Raw genomic sequence first — 13828 nt, forward strand, 5'->3', positions numbered from 1 at the left:
GCAGGACAACTTAACAGCACCAGAAATGTTAGGGCAAACAATGGACACAAGCAACAGCTAGAGACCAAATACACCCTGCATTACCAATTTCAAGTCCACAGGACTTGTGCTATTACGGGCTAGGCAGCAGGGCAGAGCAGCTCCGGGACAAATACGTGCAGACACCCGTGACACAGGACAGGACATGACCATCGAGGGGACAGGACAGGGAGCGAGAGCTTTCGACAAGAAGAAAGGACTCAGAGACCCAAAGAACACAGAGTGCACCAGAGACAAGTGACAGGAAACACACCAGAACTGCTCTGCCCTGCGCACCTCAGCACTGTGATTAAAACAGACATTTTCCCTTTAGGTGGACTAAGTATACGCTTCTTGGACATCAAAAGCCCTTCTAGAAAGGCCCAACCCAGCACCCTGCTTTTATCCCCTCTGTGGGTCATGACCCTCCACTTATCTTGCACACATCTGGGGATGCAAATCCCTGTTGGCTGCAGAAGGACGCCGTCTGCCTGCCTGGTAAGTTATAGCTGTCACTTCTTGGTCTGCCAAGAGAAAGAAAACCAAATATCAGTGCACAGTCTTAACAGTACATCGAGCAAAAACTGATAATTCTGCTACTCACCATCCTCCTCAGAATGCCCGGGTTCTTGGCCTGCACGCGTCGGGCGTGCTTGGATTCTGACGCCGTCATTGCAGGGTACACCTAGGTTAAGTGAAGACAAGGCAACATGGCATTGCTGAAACACAAGTGGACTCTCACTCCTCCTCCCTACCTCCCCGACTCACTGCAACTGCTCAGCCATTCCTCTGGGCTACCAGGATGGGGCCTTGAAATGCAAAACTGGAAGGTCCATCACAGGGTCCTGCAATGCTTCCAGCGAGATCACAAGTGCATGAAACCTGGTCCTTCAGCCAGTTGGTGACAAAGGTATGCGCACACTGAGATGATTCCCTAAAGCACAAAAACAAGAATGGATGCTTAGAGTTGCACCAAACATTGAGACCTGAGCAAGAACAAACTGCTTCTGTCCACTGCTCACCTGGCACATTGGGCCTTCACTGCTGCTATCTGCCTGGACCTCCTAAAAATGAAGTCAAAGAACACTGCTGTAACAGTCACCATTCAGGCTTCCCCTGCAAATGCAAACAATGACTGACCTGCTCATGGCAACACCCTCACCGAGCACTGGGGCTCTCTGCCACTTATTTGAACTGTCTGCATCTGAAAGGAAGTTAGGACTAGTGTGAAACAGCTGCAGGACAACTTAATAGAACCAAAAATGTTAGGGCAATCAACAAATAAAAACTAGAGCCCAAATACACCCTGCATTACCAATTTCAAGTCCACAGGACTTGTGCTATTACGGGCTAGGCAGCAGGGCAGAGCAGCTCCGGGACAAATATGTGCAGACACCCGTGACACAGGACAGAACATGACAATCGAGGGGACAGGACAGGGAGCGAGAGCTTTCGACAAGAAGAAAGGACTCGGAGACCCAAAGAACACAGAGTGCACCAGAGACAAGTGACAGGACACACACCGGAACTGCTCTGCCCTGCGCACCTCAGCACTGTGATCAAAAGAAGCATTTTCCCTTCAGGTGGCCTAAAGGGACACTTCTCAAACATCCCCACCCCCAGAGCTGATTTAAAAGGCCCTCCCACCACCTCACTTTTGTCCCCTCCGTGGGCCCTAGCCCTCGACTTATCTCTTGGGCATCTGGGGATGAGAATCCATGTCGCTTTTGAATGGAGGCTGCCTCGTCTGCTGGGAATGTCCTATGGTCACCGGGCTGTAGTCCCGTGCTCAGCTACAATCAAGGACACCAAACATCACTGCATGATCTTATCTGCACAATGGACAAAACCCAGCAATTCTGCTACTCACCGATCTCGTACGAATGCCTGGTTGCTCGGGCCCCACACTTTGGCAATGCTCAGAGGCTGCCATCGTCATCTCTCATCGTCTGCCTGGGTTAAGAAGAGACAAAGTGACTCAGCACTGCTGAAACCAAAGTGGACCTTGGCTCCCCCTCTCTATCTCGGCGTCTCACCACAGCTCCTTGGCCATTGCCAAAGGCTACCCGGATGCCATCTTGAAATACAAAATTTCAAGGCTTCATCTCAAGAGTCCTGAAATACTTCCAGAGGACTCACAAGCGCAGGAAGTCCATCGGCCAGCTGGTGAGAGGAGCTTGGCATACTCCAAGTGGCTTCCCTAAAGCACACAAACAAGAATGGATGCTTAGAGTTGCACCAAACATTGAGACCTGAGCAAGAACAACTGCTTCTGTCCACTGCTCACCTGGCACACTGGGCCTTCACTGCTGCTATCTGCCTGGACCTCCTAAAAAAAAGGCAAAGAACACTGCTGTAACACAGTACCCATTTAGGCTTCCCTTGCAAATGCAAACAATGACTGACCTGCTCATGGCAACACCCTCACCCAGCACTGGGGCCTTCTGCCACTTATTTGAACTGTCTGCATCTGAAAGGAAGTTAGGACTAGTGTAAAACAGCTGCAGGACAACTTAACAGCACCAGAAATGTTAGGGCAAACAATGGACACAAGCAACAGCTAGAGACCAAATACACCCTGCATTACCAATTTCAAGTCCCCAGGACTTGTGCTATTACGGGCTAGGCAGCAGGGCAGAGCAGCTCCGGGACAAATACGTGCAGACACCCGTGACACAGGACAGGACATGACCATCGAGGGGACAGGACAGGGAGCGAGAGCTTTCGACAAGAAGAAAGGACTCAGAGACCCAAAGAACACAGAGTGCACCAGAGACAAGTGACAGGAAACACACCAGAACTGCTCTGCCCTGCGCACCTCAGCACTGTGATTAAAACAGACATTTTCCCTTTAGGTGGACTAAGTATACGCTTCTTGGACATCAAAAGCCCTTCTAGAAAGGCCCAACCCAGCACCCTGCTTTTATCCCCTCTGTGGGTCATGACCCTCCACTTATCTTGCACACATCTGGGGATGCAAATCCCTGTTGGCTGCAGAAGGACGCCGTCTGCCTGCCTGGTAAGTTATAGCTGTCACTTCTTGGTCTGCCAAGAGAAAGAAAACCAAATATCAGTGCACAGTCTTAACAGTACATCGAGCAAAAACTGATAATTCTGCTACTCACCATCCTCCTCAGAATGCCCGGGTTCTTGGCCTGCACGCGTCGGGCGTGCTTGGATTCTGACGCCGTCATTGCAGGGTACACCTAGGTTAAGTGAAGACAAGGCAACATGGCATTGCTGAAACACAAGTGGACTCTCACTCCTCCTCCCTACCTCCCCGACTCACTGCAACTGCTCAGCCATTCCTCTGGGCTACCAGGATGGGGCCTTGAAATGCAAAACTGGAAGGTCCATCACAGGGTCCTGCAATGCTTCCAGCGAGATCACAAGTGCATGAAACCTGGTCCTTCAGCCAGTTGGTGACAAAGGTATGCGCACACTGAGATGATTCCCTAAAGCACAAAAACAAGAATGGATGCTTAGAGTTGCACCAAACATTGAGACCTGAGCAAGAACAAACTGCTTCTGTCCACTGCTCACCTGGCACATTGGGCCTTCACTGCTGCTATCTGCCTGGACCTCCTAAAAATGAAGTCAAAGAACACTGCTGTAACAGTCACCATTCAGGCTTCCCCTGCAAATGCAAACAATGACTGACCTGCTCATGGCAACACCCTCACCGAGCACTGGGGCTCTCTGCCACTTATTTGAACTGTCTGCATCTGAAAGGAAGTTAGGACTAGTGTGAAACAGCTGCAGGACAACTTAATAGAACCAAAAATGTTAGGGCAATCAACAAATAAAAACTAGAGCCCAAATACACCCTGCATTACCAATTTCAAGTCCACAGGACTTGTGCTATTACGGGCTAGGCAGCAGGGCAGAGCAGCTCCAGGACAAATATGTGCAGACACCCGTGACACAGGACAGGACATGACAATCGAGGGGACAGGACAGGGAGCGAGAGCTTTCGACAAGAAGAAAGGACTCGGAGACCCAAAGAACACAGAGTGCACCAGAGACAAGTGACAGGACACACACCGGAACTGCTCTGCCCTGCGCACCTCAGCACTGTGATCAAAAGAAGCATTTTCCCTTCAGGTGGCCTAAAGGGACACTTCTCAAACATCCCCACCCCCAGAGCTGATTTAAAAGGCCCTCCCACCACCTCACTTTTGTCCCCTCCGTGGGCCCTAGCCCTCGACTTATCTCTTGGGCATCTGGGGATGAGAATCCATGTCGCTTTTGAATGGAGGCTGCCTCGTCTGCTGGGAATGTCCTATGGTCACCGGGCTGTAGTCCCGTGCTCAGCTACAATCAAGGACACCAAACATCACTGCATGATCTTATCTGCACAATGGACAAAACCCAGCAATTCTGCTACTCACCGATCTCGTACGAATGCCTGGTTGCTCGGGCCCCACACTTTGGCAATGCTCAGAGGCTGCCATCGTCATCTCTCATCGTCTGCCTGGGTTAAGAAGAGACAAAGTGACTCAGCACTGCTGAAACCAAAGTGGACCTTGGCTCCCCCTCTCTATCTCGGCGTCTCACCACAGCTCCTTGGCCATTGCCAAAGGCTACCCGGATGCCATCTTGAAATACAAAATTTCAAGGCTTCATCTCAAGAGTCCTGAAATACTTCCAGAGGATTCACAAGCGCAGGAAGTCCATCGGCCAGCTGGTGAGAGGAGCTTGGCATACTCCAAGTGGCTTCCCTAAAGCACACAAACAAGAATGGATGCTTAGAGTTGCACCAAACATTGAGACCTGAGCAAGAACAACTGCTTCTGTCCACCGCTCACCTGGCACACTGGGCCTTCACTGCTGCTATCTGCCTGGACCTCCTAAAAAAAAGGCAAAGAACACTGCTGTAACACAGTAACCATTTAGGCTTCCCTTGCAAATGCAAACAATGACTGACCTGCTCATGGCAACACCCTCACCCAGCATTGGGGCTCTGTGCCACTTATTTGAACTGTCTGCATCTGAAAGGAAGTTCGGACTAGTGTAAAACAGCTGCAGGACAACTTAACAGCACCAGAAATGTTAGGGCAAACAATGGACACAAGCAACAGCTAGAGACCAAATACACCCTGCATTACCAATTTCAAGTCCCCAGGACTTGTGCTATTACGGGCTAGGCAGCAGGGCAGAGCAGCTCCGGGACAAATACGTGCAGACACCCGTGACACAGGACAGGACATGACCATCGAGGGGACAGGACAGGGAGCGAGAGCTTTCGACAAGAAGAAAGGACTCAGAGACCCAAAGAACACAGAGTGCACCAGAGACAAATGACAGGACACACACCGGAACTGCTCTGCCCTGCGCACCCCGGCACTGTGATCAAAAGAGACACTTTTCCTTTAGCTGGCCTAAGAAGACACTTCTTGGACATCCTCATCTCCAAAACTAACTGAAAAACCCCTCCTGGGGAGTCCCAACCTGGCACCTCGCTTCCATGCCCTCTTTGGGTTGTAGCCCTTGACTTATCTTGCACACATCTGGGGATGCAAATCCCTGTTGGCTGCAGAAGGACGCCGTCTGCCTGTCTGGTAAGTTCCAGCTGTCACTTCTTGGCCTGCCAAGAGAATGAAAACCAAACATCAGTGCACAGACTTAACAGCACATGGGCCAAAACCTGATAATTTTGCTACTCACCATCCTCCTCAGAATGCCCGGGTTCTGGGCCTGCATGCTCCGGGTGTGCTTGGATTCTGACGCCATCATTGCAGGGCACACCTACGTTAAGGGGAGACAATGCTGAAACTCGAGAGGACTCTCACTCCTCCTCCCTACCTCCCCGACTCACCACAACTCCTTGGCCACTGCTCTGGGCTACCAGGATGGGACCTTGAAATGCAAAATCAGTAGGCTTCATCACAGGATCCTGTAATACTTCCAGAGGGCTCTTAAGTGCAGCAAACCCAGTCCATCAGCCAGCTGGTGACAGGGGCTTAGCATACTCCCAGTGGATTCCCTAAAGCACAAAAATAAGAATGGATGATTACAGTTGCACCAAAAACTGAAACCTTAGCAAGAACAACTGCTTCTGTCCACTGCTCACCTGGCACACTGGGCTTTGACTGCTGCTATCTGCCTGGACCTCCTAAAAATAAAGGCACAGAACAGGGCTGTAACAGATTCACCATTTAGGCTTCCCTTGCAAATGCAAACAATGACTGACCAGCTCATGGGAAGTTCCTCATCCAGGACTGGTGCCCTTTGCCACCGATTTGTACTGTCTGCATCTGAAAGGAAGTTAGGACTAATGTCAAGCCTCTACAGGACAACTTAACAGTACCAAACATGTTATGTCAATCTCCTAATAAAATCTGGAGCCCAGCTGCAACCTGCATTACTAATTTCAAGTCCCCAGGACTTGTGCTATTACAGGCTACACAGCAGGGCAGAGCAGCTCCGGTACAAATATGTGCAGACACCCGTGACACAGGACGTGAGAAACGAGGGGACAAGACAGGGAGAGAGAGCTTTTGATGAGAAGAAAGGACTGAGAGACCCAAAGAACACAGAGTGCACCAGAGACAAGTGACAGAACACACACCAGAACTGCTCTGCCCTGCGCACCTCAGCACTGTGATCAAAACAGACACTTTCCCTTCAGCTGGCCTAAGGAGATGCTTCTTAGACATCCCCGTATCCAAAACTGACTCAAAAACCCCTCCTGGGGACTCCCAACCTGGCACCTCGCTTCCATGCCCTCTGTGGGTTGTAGCCCTTGACTTATCTGGCATATATCTGGGGATCCAAATCTCCATCGGGTGCAGAACGAGGCCTCCTGCCTGTCTGGGAAACTCCAGTTGTCACCAGACTGTTCTCTCTTGGTCTGCCAAGACAAAGAAAACCAAACATCAGTGCACAACCGTAACAGCACAATGGCCAAAACCTGACAATTCTGCTACTCACCATTCTCCTCAGAATGGTCGGGCCACACACCGCAGGCGTGCTTGGAGGCCGACAGCATCATCTCAGGGTACACCTAGATTAAGTGGAGAAAGGGTGACATGGCATTGCTGAAACTCGAGAGGACTCTCACTCCTCCTCCCTACCTCCCCGACTCACCACAACTCCTTGGCCACTGCTCTGGGCTACCAGGATGGGACCTTGAAATGCAAAATCAGTAGGCTTCATCACAGGATCCTGTAATACTTCCAGAGGGCTCATAAGTGCAGCAAACCCAGTCCATCAGCCAGCTGCTGACAGGGGCTTAGCATACTCCCAGTGGATTCCCTAAAGCACAAAAACAAGAATGGATGATTACAGTTGCACCAAAAAGTGAAACCTGAGCAAGAACAACTGCTTCTGTCCACTGCTCACCTGGCACACTGGGCTTTGACTGCTGCTATCTGCCTGGACCTCCTAAAAATAAAGGCAAAGAACACCACTGTAACAGATTCACCATTTATGCTTCCCCTGTAAATGCAAACAATGACTGACCAGCTCATGGGAAGTTCTGCACCCAGAACTGTGGCCCTCTGGCACTGATTTGAACTGTCTGCATCTGAAAGGAAGTTAGGACTAATGTCAAACCTCTACAGGACAACTTAACAGTACCAAACATGTTATGTCAATCTCCTAATAAAATCTGGAGCCCAGCTGCACCCTGCATTACTAATTTCAAGTCCCCAGGACTTGTGCTATTACAGGCTATGCAGCAGGGCAGAGCAGCTCCGGGACAAATATGTGCAGACACCCGTGACACAGGACGTGAGAAACGAGGGGACAAGACAGGGAGAGAGAGCTTTCCACAAGAAGAAAGGACTGGGAGACCCAAAGAACACAGAGTGCACCAGAGACAAGTGACAGGACACACACCGGAACTGCTCTGCCCTGCGCACCCCGGCACTGTGATCAAAACAGACACTTTTCCTTTAGCTGGCCTAAGGAGACACTTCTTGGACATCCTCATCTCTAAAACTGACTCAAAAACCCCTCCTGGGGAGTCCCAACCTGGCACTTTGCTTCCATCCCCTCTGTGGGTTGTAGCTCTTGATTTATCTTGCACATATCTGGGGATTCAAATCCCCATCGGCTGCCGAAGGGGGCCACTACTCCCATCCCCAGGCCATGGACCCAACTTATCTTTTGGATGACTGGAAATGCGAATCCACGTTGGACCTGAAATGAGTCTGCCTCGGAGGGGATCTCCTGTTGGCCTCTTATTCAGCTAGAATAAAGAACAGGAAAATCAATGGTTGAGTTTAGTGTTATGTGGGCCAAATCCCAGCAAGTCAGATACTTATCCTCTCCTGAGTGTGCTTGGGTGCTCAAGTCTCCAGTTCCATCCCTAGTCTAAGGTTTGGCTGTTATTATGAGTAGCACCTGGTTTAGAGAGGCAAAGTTACATGGCATTTCTGTGAGTTCAGTGGATGAGCTTGTGTGCTGTATGACACACGGATGCCTCTGCTATACTTGTGAAAAGCCTTGCAAATAGACACCATTTCTCACCCTACTGCCTGCAAAACCCCACCATGATAACTCCTAACTTGGTACCCTGCTCACTCTCCCACTCCTAGTCCCAATCCTCAACTCACCTGAAGCCTCAATCTCAGACATCATCTTTGACACAGGGCAGATCTCTTTTGGAACATGATCACTCTGCTGAAAAAATGCTGTACTCGACACAACCTGGAATTACAGGAAGTTGCACTCCTCCTAAAAAAAAAAAAAAAAAAAAAAAAAAAAAAAATTAGAGATTACAAAAGCACCATCCCTGAATGCACAACCCCAAATCATGAATTTAAATACTACCTGTGTTCAGTGTTGTTTTCCTCACAGTATCTTCAAAGCCTCTGTTGCATTAGAAGCCCAAAACACCTGCAGAGAACAAACAGAGATAAGCTGAAAGAGCCTCTTCACAAAAATGAGAGGAGAGCACTTACCCCAGTGGATCCCAAAGACAAAATGAAGCCTCTTAGCAAAGGCTGGGGTTAATATACCCCTGATTGGGCTGATTCAGAGCAGCTGTGGCTGTTTGGCTCCTCTGATTTGAGTTCAAGGGGAATAATGGGCTGGATACAGAAGAAAACTCTTCAGGGAAATGACAGCTGCTTCTCTGTGTCACCCTCCAGCTGCCCCTGTCCCCCTCAGCATCTCCCTGTGTCACCCACTGTCCCCTCCCCCTGTTCCTCCCTCAGCTCCCAGCCTCTGTCACCCTCAAACCCCCACAGTGCCCCTCAAGCTGCCCCTCAGCCTCTATGCCATGAAAAGACCCTAAAAAAACATTAAAATGCCCTAAAAACACCCTCATCCTCGCTATGTCCTAAAAACCCCACAAAATCATAAAAATAGGCTCAGAATACCCTTAAAATACAATAAAATTACCCTACTTTAAAAAAACCCTAAACCACCCCTAAAAATCCCCAAAGAACCTTTAAAAATCCCTAAACATTCCTAAAAGAGCTCTAAAAATAGCCCCAAAATCCTTAAAACAGACTGATAAGACCCTAAAACCCATAAAACTTCCCTCAAAAAACCTAAAAATACTCTGGTCCTAAGAGTCCTCCACATACCCCCAATAGTCCTAAAAAAGCCCTAAAAATTTTTAAATAGTCTTAAAAAAGCCCCAAGAACACCCCAGAAAAAAAACCCATAGAAATTCTAATTAGTACTAAGAAAGCCCTTGAAGCACCTTAAATAAATCTTTTAAAAACCCTGAAAATACCCTAGAAGTAGCCTAAAACCTCCCAGAAAGTTCCTCAAGAGCTTCTGTGAGAAAACCCCTCAAACACCCTTTAAAAACACTTTAAAAAATACCTTAAAAAGTGCTCAGTCCCAGACACCATCCATGCCTTTTAATTAAAGTCACTGCCTGCAGCTGCTGGGAGGGTTCTGGGGCTGTCCCAGCATTAGGGTCACTGCCTGCAGCTGCTGCTGGGGAAAACTGGTGTTCTTGGGGTGCTGTTTGGGGTGAGCTTAGGGCTTGTTCACCTGTCACCCTCAGGCACCCTCCACTTTGTCCCTCAAGGCACCCCTTGCCTCTCAGGCTCCATGTGTCACCCTCCAGCTCCCCATTGCAGCCTCTCAGTGTCCCTGTGCTCCCCTTTTTACTCCTACAGACCCCTTCTGCCTCTCAGCCTCCTTGTGTCACCCTCCAGCTCCCCATTGCAGCCTCTCAGTGTCCCTGTGCCCCCCTTTTTACTCCTACAGACCCCTTCTGCCTCTCAGCCTCCTTGTGTCACCCTCAAGCTCCCCATTGCAGCCTCTCAGTGTCCCTGTGCCTCCCTTTTTACTCCTACAGACCCTTCTGCCTCTCAGCCTCCTTGTGTCACCCTCCATTCCCGCACCGCAGCCTCTCAGTGTCCCTGTGCCGCCTTTTTATTCCTGCAGACCCTTTCTGCCTCTCAGCTGCCCCCACCCACTCTACCACCCTCAGCCCCAGGACCCTTTGTGACACTGTCTGGGAATCCAGGGCTTTGTAGGGCTCTCGCCGCCCTGGAACCCTGGCAGGGGTCAGGCACCCCCCTGTAGAGATCAGAAGTTCTGATTTTTTTCAGTCAGCTGCCCGCTCAGAGCCACAGGACTCGGAGCGAAAACATCGGCTCTTTTCCCTGGGAAAGTAAACTCACCAGTCCAGGTTCCTGATGTCAGTTTGTAGGGCTCCCCTGGGACTGTCAGGGCAGCACAAGTATGAGGAGGGGGCAGCTCCTGTCTGGGACTTATCCTTCGATGTTCGGATTTTTTGCACTCAGCTGCCCGCTCAGGACCACAGGACTCGGAGCGCAAACATCGGCTCTTTTCCCTGGGAAACAAAACTCACCAGTCCAGGTTCCTGATGTCAGCTTGTAGGGCTCCCCTGGGACTCTCAGGGCAGCACAAGTATGAGGTGGGGGCAGCTCCTGTCTGGGACTTATACTTCGATGTTCGGAATTTGTGCGGTCAGCTGCCCGCTCACGGCCACAGGACTCGGGGCGCAAACATCATCTCTTTTCCCTGGGAAAGAAAACTCACCAGTCCAGGTTCCTGATGTCAGTTTGTAGGGCTCTTTTTGGACTCTCAGGGCAGCACAAGTATGAGGTGGGGGCAGCTCCTGTCTGGGACTTATCCTTCGATGTTCCGATTTTTTGCAGTCAGCTGCCGGCTCAGGGCCACAGGACTCGGAGCGCAAACATCGGCTCTTTTCCCTGGGAAAGAAAACTCACCAGTCCAGGTTCCTGATGTCAGTTTGTAGGGCTCCCCTGGGACTCTCAGGGCAGCACAAGTATGAGGTGGGGGCAGCTCCTGTCTGGGACTTATACTTCGATGTTCGGAATTTGTGCGGTCAGCTGCTGGCTCAGGGCCACAGGACTCGGAGCGCAAACATTGGCTCTTTTCCCTGGTAAATAAAAATCACCAGTCCAGGTTCCTGATGTCAGTTTGGAGGGCTCCCCTGGGACTGTCAGGGCAGCACAAGTATGAGGTGGGGGCAGCTCCTTTCTGGGACTTATCCTTCGATGTTCCGAATTTGTGCGGTCAGCTGCCCGCTCAGGGCCACAGGACTCGGAGCGCAAACATCGGCTCTTTTCCCTGGGAAAGAAAACTCACCAGTCCAGGTTCCTGATGTCAGTTTGTAGGGCTCCCCTGGGACTGTCAGGGCAGCACAACTATGAGGTGGGGGCAGATCCTGTCTGGGACTTATCCTTCGATGTTCAGATTTTTTGCACTCAGCTGCCCGCTCCGGACCACAGGACTCAGAGCGCAAACATCGGCTCTTTTCCCTGGGAAAGAAAACTCACCAGTCCAGGTTCCTGATGTCAGTTTGTAGGGCTCTTTTTGGACTCTCAGGGCAGCACAAGTATGAGGTGGGGGCAGCTCCTGTCTGGGACTTATCCTTCGATGTTCCGATTTTTTGCAGTCAGCTGCCGGCTCAGGGCCACAGGACTCGGAGCGCAAACATCGGCTCTTTTCCCTGGGAAAGAAAACTCACCAGTCCAGGTTCCTGATGTCAGTTTGTAGGGCTCCCCTGGGACTGTCAGGGCAGCACAAGTATGAGGTGGGGGCAGCTCCTGTCTGGGACTTATACTTCGATGTTCGGAATTTGTGCGGTCAGCTGCTGGCTCAGGGCCACAGGACTCGGAGCGCAAACATTGGCTCTTTTCCCTGGTAAATAAAACTCACCAGTCCAGGTTCCTGATGTCAGTTTGGAGGGCTCCCCTGGGACTGTCAGGGCAGCACAAGTATGAGGTGGGGGCAGCTCCTTTCTGGGACTTATCCTTCGATGTTCCGAATTTGTGCGGTCAGCTGCCCGCTCAGGGCCACAGGAGTCGGAGCGCAAACATCGGCTCTTTTCCCTGGGAAAGAAAACTCACCAGTCCAGGTTCCTGATGTCAGTTTGTAGGGCTCCCCTGGGACTGTCAGGGCAGCACAACTATGAGGTGGGGGCAGATCCTGTCTGGGACTTATCCTTCGATGTTCAGATTTTTTGCACTCAGCTGCCCGCTCCGGACCACAGGACTCAGAGCGCAAACATCGGCTCTTTTCCCTGGGAAAGAAAACTCACCAGTCCAGGTTCCTGATGTCAGTTTGGAGGGCTCCCCTGGGACTCTCAGGGCAGCACAAGTATGAGGAGGGGGCAGCTCCTGTCTGGGACTTATCCTTCGATGTTCGGATTTTTTGCACGCAGCTGCCCGCTCAGGACCACAGGACTCGGAGCGCAAACATCGGCTCTTTTCCCTGGGAAAGAAAACTCACCATCCAGGTTCCTGATGTCAGTTTGTAGGGCTCCCCTGGGACTCTCAGGGCAGCACAAGTATGAGGTGGGGGCAGCTCCTGTCTGGGACTTATCCTTCGATGTTCGGATTTTTTGCACTCAGTTGCACGCTCAGGGCCACAGGAGTCGGAGCGCTAACATCGGCTCTTTTCCCTGGGAAAGAAAACTCACCAGTCCAGGTTCCTGATGTCAGTTTGTAGAGCTCTTTTTGGACTCTCAGGGCAGCACAAGTATGAGGTGGGGGCAGCTCCTGTCTGGGCCTTATCCTTCGATGTTCGGATTTTTGCACTCAGCTGCCCGCTCAGGGCCACAGGACTCGGAGCGCAAACATCGGCTCTTTTCCCTGGGAAAGAAAACTCACCAGTCCAGGTTCCTGATGTCAGTTTGTAGGGCTCCCATGGGACTGTCAGCGCAGCACAAGTATGAGGTGGGGGCAGACCCTGTCTGGGACTTATCCTTCGATGTTCCGATTTTTTGCACTCAGCTGCCTGCTCAGGGCCAAAGGCCTCGGAGTGAAAACATCGGCTCTTTTCCCTGGGAAAGAAAACTCACCAGTCCAGGTTCCTGATGTCAGTTTGTAGAGCTCTTTTTGGACTCTCAGGGCAGCACAAGTATGAGGTGGGGACAGCTCCTGTCTGGGACTTATCCTTCGATGTTCCGATTTTTTGCAGTCAGCTGCCGGCTCAGGGCCACAGGACTCGGAGCGCAAACATCAGCTCTTTTCCCTGGGAAAGAAAACTCAACAGTCCAGGTTCCTGATGTCAGTTTGTAGGGCTCCCCTGGGACTGTCAGGGCAGCACAAGTATGAGGTGGGGGCAGCTCCTGTCTGGGACTTATACTTCGATGTTCGGAATTTTTGCGGTCAGCTGCCGGGTCAGGGCCACAGGACTCGGAGCGCAAACATCGGCTCTTTTCCCTGGGAAAGAAAACTCACCAGTCCAGGTTCCTGATGTCAGTTTGTAGAGCTCTTTTTGGACTCTCAGGGGAGCACAAGTATGAGGTGGGGGCAGCTCCTGTCTGGGATTTATCCTTCGATGTTCCGATTTTTTGCACTCAGCTGCCGCCTCAGGGCCACAGGACTCGGAGCGCAAACAT

The sequence above is a fragment of the Taeniopygia guttata genome, chromosome W (assembly GCF_048771995.1).
Source record: "Taeniopygia guttata chromosome W, bTaeGut7.mat, whole genome shotgun sequence".
In the NCBI taxonomy this organism is placed as follows: Eukaryota; Metazoa; Chordata; class Aves; order Passeriformes; family Estrildidae; genus Taeniopygia; species Taeniopygia guttata.